General features: G+C 46.1%; 1 pseudogene; it reads left to right on the top strand.

The window, feature by feature from the left end:
- Window positions 1-477: 477 nt before the first annotated feature.
- On the top strand, window positions 478-1,899 carry LOC127682479 (splicing factor 3A subunit 2-like; annotated as a pseudogene).
- The last annotated feature ends 8,133 nt before the right edge of the window (window positions 1,900-10,032 follow it).

Raw genomic sequence — 10,032 nt, 5'->3', positions numbered from 1 at the left:
TCACACGCCCTTACACCCTCGCCACCATTCGGGACACACAAAATACATAAAAATAACTTTAATACAAATATAAAATAAAAGATGGTGACCTCTCAGTCCTGAGTCACCTCTTTGGAAACAGTATTTTCTAGCTCCTTAAGTCACTAGACAGTTTATCTAGAATGTCCTATGAGGTCTACATGAATGGACTATTTTATATGCTTTTTTAGTTAAAGTTCTGTAATGAACACCTAGGTGGTTCATTTGGTTTAAATGCTCTATATTTATCAATCAACGTATGTGTTTCTTCTGAAGGTTCCTGTCTTAAAGGGTTGAAAAGTCATCTTGGGCGGGGACTTCTTTGGCCTCCCTGGCAGCTCGCTGGGCCAAGTTAGTCTGCTGTTTCTTCCCTTGGGTGTGGGCCAGGTAGCTCTCGTCATTGTTATGAGAACTCAGGCAGCGTTTGCGCTCATAGGCTCCCAGGTGGTTCTTCATAAAATGCGGGTCCTTGTGGATGTGGGTGGTCTCCAGGGCCAGTTGGCGCAGTCGTTCTCTCGGGTCCAGTTGCTCTCGGAGGAGGAAGCTACAATCCTCCCTAAACCCTGGCAGCATCCTCCTGAGTTATCCCTACGAGTCCGACAACTCTGGGGTCTGCAGGAGGGAAGTGGACACGGTCTCTCTGCTGCTGGCTTACTGCAGTTAGCACAGGTCTTCAAGGGTGCTGATGCTTTAGGGGACAGGAAGAAACAGACAGAGCAGCCGCCACCTACAAACCATGTAGAGCCTCACCAATACCAAGGCCTCCCTACCTGGGCTTAAATCTCTGTGAAAGCCCCCGCCCAGCCTGCACGGGGAAGGTCAAGATGGAGGTGAAGAAGTTTGTGAAGATTGGCCACTCTGGCTACAAAGTGACCAAGCAGAAGGACACGGAGATGGTTCAGCAGAGCTGCTGTTCCAGATTGACTACCCTGAGATTGCAGAGGGTATCGTGCCCCGCCACCGCTTCACGTCTGCCTATGAGCAGAGGATGGAGCCCCCAGACCCCGCTGGCAGTACTGCTCATGGCTGCTGAGCCCTAGGAGACCACTACCTTCAAGGTGCCGAGCCAGGAGATTGACCAGGCTGAGGGCAAGTTTTGGACCCACTAGAACAGAGAAACAAAGCAGTTTTTTCTTCAGTCCCACTTCAAGATGGAGGAGCCCCCGGCCCCTCCCAGCCTCCCAGCAGGACCCCAGACGTCAAGCGGCCCCCACCCCCACTGCCTCGCCTCGTTGACCACCATTCCCTAATGTCTTGCCCCCACCTCCACCTGGTGGCCTGACTCTCCCTCCTATGCCCCCCACTGGGCCTGTTCCCTCTGGGACCCCTGGACCTCACCAGATGCCCCCACCAGCTCCTGGGGTGCACCTGCCAGCCCCAGGTGTGCACCCCCCAGCTCCAGGGGTCCACCCTCCTCCATCAGCTGGAGTTTATCCTTAGACTTGGGGGTGGGGGAGGACCCACCTGCTCCTGCAGCCCATCCTCAAGCCTCTGACATTACACCCCCAAGTCCCTGGGATCCACCCTCAGGCACCAGGGATACACCCCCAGCCTCCTCCTGGAGTCCACCCTGCTTCCCCAGGGGTCCACCCTCAGCCTCCAGGGGTTCACCCCTCAAATCCTGGGATGCCCCCTGCTACTATGCCCCCTGTGCTAAGGCCCCCACTCCCCTCAGATGGCCCTGGGAACATGCCTCCCCTCCCCCAGGCAATTGAGCAGTCCCCCACCCCCACCCCAGCCTCTGTTGTCTGTGTGGTCTTTTCCCATGGCCCATCTTGGAAGGTTTTCTATTCTGTCCTGTCCTTTGCTATTAAACAGTCGCCTCCATGGAAAAGAAAAGAGAAAAAAGAAAAAGAGAAGTCATCCTGGGTGCAAGTATAAATTCCACAAGCGCTGGATGGAAAAGAAGTCACTGTGGCGTGTCCCTGAAGGAGGCCACAAGGCTTGATTTGTGGCATCTTACACTTGACAGTCGTAAGCCCTGATATACAGATTCATCTCGGAAGTTCTCCAAACTCACATACATTAAGTGAACATTTCTTATAAGTTGGAATAAATCCTTGTTTGTTGTCAGAGACCTGTGTAGTTTTATCTGATTTACTTTAAAGTGATACCATAGGCTTAAAACTATGAATATTGATTGCTGGGAACCGTGACACAAAATTTATTCAAGACACCTAGGACATGAGCAATAGCAGTTGCTGCATCTCCATAAATCACAAAGCTAAGTCCCCTTCTCAAGATTTATTGCAACTCTGTGACTTTGAGACTCTAAGGTAAGAAAAAACACAGTTGTTTCCAACTCTTTTTCAATAAAGAAACTCAAGAATGTGGCAGCCTAGAGGTGTATGTGGGAAAAGTACCTCACCTGCTCAGTTCAGAGATGATTAAATGACATTTTTATTCTGAAAAACATCCTCACATAAAACCTCAGAGTGACCTAAGAAAGCTGTTACCATGCCATCGCCCCAGAATAGACACTGGACAGCTCAAATGTAAATGTAAATGTTTGAGGCTGTGTCACAGACAAACATGTGAAACCAGAGAAGCAAGATAACCCATGGATGTATTTCTAAGACACAGAGAAGGTGACAGTCAACGAAGGTTAAGAGCCACCAGATGTTGATATCATTATGTCTTTATTACAGATAAAGACAGTCACAGAAACAGATCTCATCCCAAATATTTCAAAGAAAATAGAGGGAAAACAAAAAGTATTATAGATTCCAATGGTTTAGAATTTTAATCTCTGAATAAAGTTTGTTCTCCTGATAGATAGCTGAAGAATGGGTAAGACAAAGGCAAGAGTGAGCCGGTTAAGACACCCTGGACTGATCTGGATGTGTCAGGACCAAAAGGAATTCTTCGAATCGCAGGTTCAGCTTCCCTGTTTGTGCTTACGTTCAAGTCTGAAGAGGGAGTTCTGAGTGTGAAACCCCTTGGATGACAGATTCTAGTTCTGGACTTCAGTGGGACTTTCCTTTACTCTGTTTATTTGCAACTTGCCATAACTTACTGAACTGAACGTCAAAAGAAGGCAAACCGTTTGGCCAATGACCCTTCCCATGATCTCTGCCTTTGTCTGGAGCAAATTCTTTAAAAGGCAGTTAAAAGGTCCTCATCCTCGAGGAGAGAGAAATCTGCCCAGGGCTTCTCTCCTAATCTGGGTTTCAGATCAAAGCAAATGTTCTCGCACTATCGACACAGAAGTCCTGCAGCCACTGATGCTGAGTGATCAAAGAGTAGACACAAAATTTGTGAATCTGCCTCAAAGATATCTATCAAAACCACAAAAACAGCTATTTTACTACTGCGTGCCTGGAGGAGTTGTGAGATTGATTGCATCATGAGGACTTGAACAATACACAGGTAGTAAATTCTATAACACCTCCATTCAATATGTACAGAAGAGAGATCTTGTAAACTGGCAACGACATAACGAGTTAAGATAAATATGTTTTTCCTGGATGTTCTTTCTTTACTGGATCAAGTCAATACATATTCTGGTTTGCCGTTACTAATGTGTACAATTTTATTTTTATCCTCTACTTGTTAGTAAAGACCAATTTCCCTTTAGTATTTCCATCTCAGATGCTATGTGTTGTTCAGTATATTGCCTTCCAGATGAATGAAAATAAAAATGATAGCGAAATAAGCAATAGATAATTTTTGAGATGAGAAATTTATTATTCACACATCCACTTATCTAGCATACTTCCTTTTTAAGAATTTCATATATGAGAGCACCATATCTTCATCACTCTGACCCTCACATGCCCAACTCCTTCCATATCCTTCTCCCAAATTCATGATCTCGTCTTTGATTACTACTGTTATACATATATGCATACACACACACATATAGCAATAATATGTTACTGTTACACATATATATGACACATATGTATACAATCTACTGAGTTAATTTAGTGTTTCTCTTTCTTCCATGTGTTCAGAGCTGATCACTTGATATTAGACAACCTATACCAGAGCTGGACCCTGAAAAAACGGATTACTTCTCTCCCAGCAGCCATTGACTACCTAAAGCTATTCATCTAGGATAGGATCATGTCGAGTTTCCCCGGTCCATGAAGAAACGTCCTGCACACTTTCGCCATGCATACGTTTAGCACTGGGCCCTGAACTTGGTGCTGGGGGTAGAAGTGTGAAGATGTAGAAAGGCTGGCACACTTTGGCCATGCATACGTTTAGCACTGGGCACTGAACTTGGTGCTGGGGGTAGAAGTGTGAAGATGTAGAAAGGCAGATGTTCAGTTCATGGAGCTCGGCTCCGGCATGTGACATACGGCAAGCAGGAGGTGCCAGAGGTGCCGAGTCAAGGGAAACCTCCATCATGATGTCACTGACTGACTGACATATGAGCACCAAACAACGAAGTGGAGATCAGATTTAATAGCTAGCCATGGACCAAAGACACATCCAGGCCAAAAGTGAGGGAAAATAACAATAAGGGAAAAGAGGGACTTGAAAAGACTACATTTTAGATGAGTTTGTACAGAGGCTAGTCCTGGACAGATGGCTATGCTTTCCCATTGGCATCAGGTTAGATTTATTAACTACAGATCCAGCTCTGGTGCCTCCAAGGTAAAACTTCCCTGCCGGCTTCTTTCCACTGTTTCAGGTCAACTCTGTAGTCTAAGCAGGAGAGCCATGGAGATGGAGAGGGAGGGAAGGAGAGAGGGAGGGAGGGACAGAAGGAGGGAGGGAAGGAAGGAGGAAGGGAAAGAAGGAGGAAGGGAGGGAAGGAGGGAGGGAGGAAAGGAGGAAGAGAGGGAGGGAGGAAGGGAGAGAGGGAGGGAAGGAGGAAGAGAGGGAGGAAGGGAGAGAGGGAGGAAGGGAGAGAGGGTGGGAGGGAGGAAGAGAAGGAGGGAGGGAAGGGGAGGGAGAGAAGGAGGGAGGAAGGGAAGGAGGGAGGGAGGGAAGAAGAGAGGGAAGAAGGGAGGGAGGAAGGGAAAGAGGGAGGGAGGAAGGGAAGGAAGAAGGGAAGGGGAGGGAGGGAGGAAGAGAGGGAAGAAGGGAGGGAGGAAGGGAAGGAGGAAGGGAAGGGGGAGAGAGGGAGGAAGAGAAGGAAGAAGGGAGGGAGGAAGGGAAGGAGGGAGGGAGGAAGAGAGGAAGGGAGTAAGGAAGAGGGAGGGAGGAAGAGAGGGAGGGAAGTAAGGAGGGAGGGAGAGAGGGAGGGAGAGAGGGAGGGAGGGGGAAGAAGAGAGGGAGGGAGGGAGAGAGGGAGGAAGGGAGGAAGAGAGAGACAGAGGGAGGGAGGAAAAGAGGGAGGGAGGAGAAAGAGAGAGAGAGACAGAGACAGAGAATGTGGCAGCCAGAGTGGGCACTGGTTCCATGTGAGCTTTGGGTGTAGACATTTTCAGATTTTTGCTTCTGTCTCAACACTAAAAACAGATTTCTTTTTAAAAAATCACATCTCTCCTTCTTATTTGTCTTTCACTTCCCAGACAGATAAATGAAGACATAAAAAGGGCTAAATGGAACGATTTTAATTCCTTTCTGACAGAAAAGATAACTACAATTGCTCCCAGCCCTCACCAAATGGTAGGGAAAAGAAGAGTATGCCAGGGACCTCACAAACAAGGAAAGGTTTACTATGCTTGACCACAGGAGACCACACTCTGGCTACTGGCTGTGACTGGCTTTGGTCAAAGCTGTTAAGGTGTGAGTCAGGCAGACCTTTGAAAATTCATTGCATACTTTAAACAGGGTTTTTCCTTCTTACACACACCCTTCTGCAACCCAGCAGTCACAATGTAAAGAAACTCTAATTCTTCTGCCCACTGAGTTGTCAGAAAGGGGCGTAGAAGAAGAAACACCAGGTAAATGTAGACATCTTAAGAGGAAGAATATGAATGTCTGAAAACCAAAAATAGTCACTCCCAAAGCTCTAACCCAAGCCAAGTAGCTGTCGGATTTAGCCACAAGGGCGATCTCAACCAACACCATACAGAGTAGAGCAGCCTCGTTCATCAGGATGAATGCTGTTTCGTGGACAGATTGTTTTACACAGCAATTGATAACAACAAACAAGCCGAACTTTTAAAAAGTATTAATTGCACAGATGTCATGTACTGAAGTCACAAGGATGCTTAGACAATGCACAAGTGTGAATCCAGCCAACAGCACAGTTTCCCAAATGCATCGATCAAGTACATAGATGCAGCATGACACTAGCTTAGTGCAAGATAAGAGAGTTAAGGGAGTGTCCCCCGAGACAGGAAACAGTTTCTGAAGGTAGCACCGTGGCCTGGCTGAACAGTAAGAGCAGGGCATAGTATTGCGAAAACTCAATGTATCTTGAACTTTTATTGAGTAAAACGTGGTGGTTACATAAGGTCTAGTGGGTTAGGAGAGGTATTTTTTTAAAGACTAAGTTTCACATCATTGACCATTGTTCAATGGAAAGAAGATGATAAAAGCCAACTCAGAGTAGAAGTGAGGGAAACAGGAACAGACGTCAACCCTAGAACAAAGACCAAAGAGAGGAGAACAACTGACCGAGCCAAAAGAATGGGTTTTGGAAACATCAAAATCAATATACTCTGAGATATTTTCATCAAAAAAAAAGAGAGAGAGAGAGCTGGGCAGTGGCGGGTGCACGTCTTTAATCCCAGCACTTGGGAGGCAGAGGCAGGTGGATTTCTGAGTTTGGGGCCAGCCTGGTCTACAGAGTGAGTTCCAGGACAGCCAGGGCTACACAGAGAAACCCTGTCTCGGAAAAAAAGAAAAGAAAAGAAAAGAAAAGAAAAGAAAAGAAAAGAAAAGAAAAGAAAAGAAAAGAAAAGAAAAACAAAGAAAAACAAAGAAAAGAAAAGAAAAGAAAAGAAAGAAAGAAAGAAAGAAAGAAAGAAAGAAAGAAAGAAAGAAAGAAAGAAAGAAAGAAAGAAAGAAAGAAAGAAAGAAAGAAAGAAAGAAAGAAAGAAATGCAGTAATTGATGGACACTCATAGTCAAGATCTATAGCGTTCGAGACTGGAGTCTTTAGCTTTAAAGGGGACATCAACATCACAGTTCCCTCCTCCCAAGGCTCAGGAATCATCATGGAAGAGGGGACAGACATTTTTCTAAGCTCCAGAGGTAGTGGAGGACTGAAGAGAAACATTGTTTTCCAGATGTGGCAGAGCCACAGCGACATACAATCTCACAGCGGCAATGGCTGCTTGCACAGAACCTACACAAGATCAAGCCAGAAAAACTTCCTGGATCGACGATGGATGGGCTTACAAAGCTCCGCCCCTAGATGAGTAGTTATTAGCAATGTGTGTCGCTGGGGTCCGTATTCTGCAGCGATGAGAGCCCTGGGGGGCTTTTCGTGTTCCACTGGGCAGCCCTACCGGCAGCATTCAGTGGGCTCAGTGGGCTTTAAAAAGAGCGCGTAAAGTTTAGAGGAAAATGTAGTGGAGGGTGGGAGGAGTTAAGGGGAAGAGTGGGTGAATTGGATGAAAGCACATTGTATGCATGTAGGAAATTCTCTATCATTTTTAAAGGAAAAGGAGATGTTAACAAGCGGTGAAAACAGTACTCTACCGAAAGCGGTCACCACAGCAAACCCGTCCGACACTAAGAGAACAAAGAGAAAAATATGAACAGTTTCATGGCAAAACACTCGTTACCACGTAAAACTATTTTTCCTCAGGGAGCTTGTGTCTGCTTTGTTCTGCTCTGTTCTGTGTACTTCCTGGCCAAAGGGAGATGATTGTTGTCATGCTCAGTGTTGTGTAATGAGAGTGGCCTGACTGCCGCTCACTACTGTACCACTCCCAGTGAACGGGAACGAAAACGTGACAAGCAGGAGGGAAGATGACGAATCCCAAGCAGGCAGACTTGCTGTTGACAGCATGTGGACATGTCCCTAATCTCTGACTGCAGCTTTGCACTTGAGCATTTGAGAAGAAGCAGCGCTTCTTCCAACAGTGTAAGTCCATTGCCAGCTGGCCTTTGGAAGGGGTGAAGGACTGGTCACCATACGGCTGCTCAGCCCGGCTGAGTTTTGTGATGTGCTGAATCCGTAAGCATGCCTGCATTTCCATGCTGAAGGAACAGGTACTGACTCTCCTGAGAAAAGAACGGAAAGGCTGGAGCATAGCTTGAAAACTCTGCATCTTCTCACTAGCTCTTTTACTTGAAGCTACACACACACACACACAGGCACAAACACACACACACACACAGGCACAAACACACACACACATACACACATACACAGGCACAAACACACACACACATACACACACACACACAGGCACAAACACACACACACACATACACACATACACAGGCACAAACACACACACACACACAGGCACAAACACACACACACAGGCACAAACACACACACATACACATACAGGCACAAACACACAAACACATACACACACACAGGCACAAACACACACACACAGGCACAAACACACACACACATACACACATACACAGGCACAAACACACACATACACACACACACAGGCACAAACACACACACATACACACACAGGCACAAACACACAAACACATACACACACAGGCACAAACACACACACACAGGCACAAACACACACACACACACACACATACACACACAGGCACAAACACACACACACATACACACATACACAGGCACAAACACACACACACACACACAGGCACAAACGCACACACACACAGGCACAAACACACACACACATACACACATACACAGGCACAAACACACACACACACACACACAGGCACAAACACACACACACACAGGCACAAACACACACACATACACACACACACAGGCACAAACACACACACACATACACACACACAGGCACAAACACACACACACATACACACATACACAGGCACAAACACACACACATGCACACACACACACATGCACACACACATGTACACACATACATGCACATACACACAGAGTTCTGGGTGTCTTGGCTTCACCCCTGCCTTTATAGCTTCTTCATGTCAATTTCACCATCTAGACAGGAACCAAAAAGCAGTTTTGTCTCTGGAACCTCGTTCTTCACAGCCTTAGTTATTGCTGACCAACATCCAAAGTACAGTTCCCTGCTGCCCACTCTCCTCCCTCACAGGCCCATCCTCATTTTTGCTTTGGGCTTATTTCCTTCTGGCCAACTCTACTTCTTTCTCAGTCTATTTATCGCCTGTCAGAGAAACTCCCTGCCAAGTTTTATGGCATCCTTTACCTCTTCCAACTTCTTGTCTTAACTGAATCCTGGATGTACCCCAAGTACACAACTCCCCTGAAGCCTGTGAGATGTGGGATGAAGTTGCCCACATCCATCAGGCTCCGGTGTGAGGTCAGCCTTCTTATGGAGTAATGCTTCCAGCCAAAATGTTTGCTCTTCCTCCAGCAAAACAATGTGTAATTAATTTTTTAGGGGGTCACCCCTGCCCAATTCCTCCTCACTGCTACCAAGGGGCGTCCACCCATCTCTTCAATTAACCAGAGAGACCAGCAACGACTTAGTCCTTCTCCTATCATCTGGGATGACTTTGATGTCTCCATGTCCAGCCTATTTACCACCTTGTTCTTCAAAGACTGTCTCTCAACACCACACCACCTCAACTAACATTCCAGTACAAATGGTAAGCTCATCTTCATGCATTTGGAAAATTCTTGCCACAAACCTAGAAATACAGTCAGGATTTTATATGATTGTTTTGGGTTTATATAAACCCAACAGCATTATTACAACTTAAGTGCCCTTATTACAATCCATTTTCTAAATGAGAAAAATGGAACTTTTAAGAGTTTATGTAATTTGTCCAAGTTGGTCACAGGTTCTTAACAAAAGGGCTCAGATTTATGGTGTAGGGGATATCTAGGTGGGAAGGAAAGAGGGAATATAAGTCAAAGATAGATGATGTATAATCGTGTTTCCGATATTCTTTTCTCTTTACGTATGGATTGGTGGTCATGCATCGACACACCAATGCTTTGGAGACCTCAGAATCAAAGGCAGCT

Source organism: Apodemus sylvaticus, chromosome 4, assembly GCF_947179515.1.
Source record: "Apodemus sylvaticus chromosome 4, mApoSyl1.1, whole genome shotgun sequence".
Lineage (NCBI taxonomy): Eukaryota > Metazoa > Chordata > Mammalia > Rodentia > Muridae > Apodemus > Apodemus sylvaticus.
This window is presented reverse-complemented; position numbering and strand designations above follow the sequence as displayed.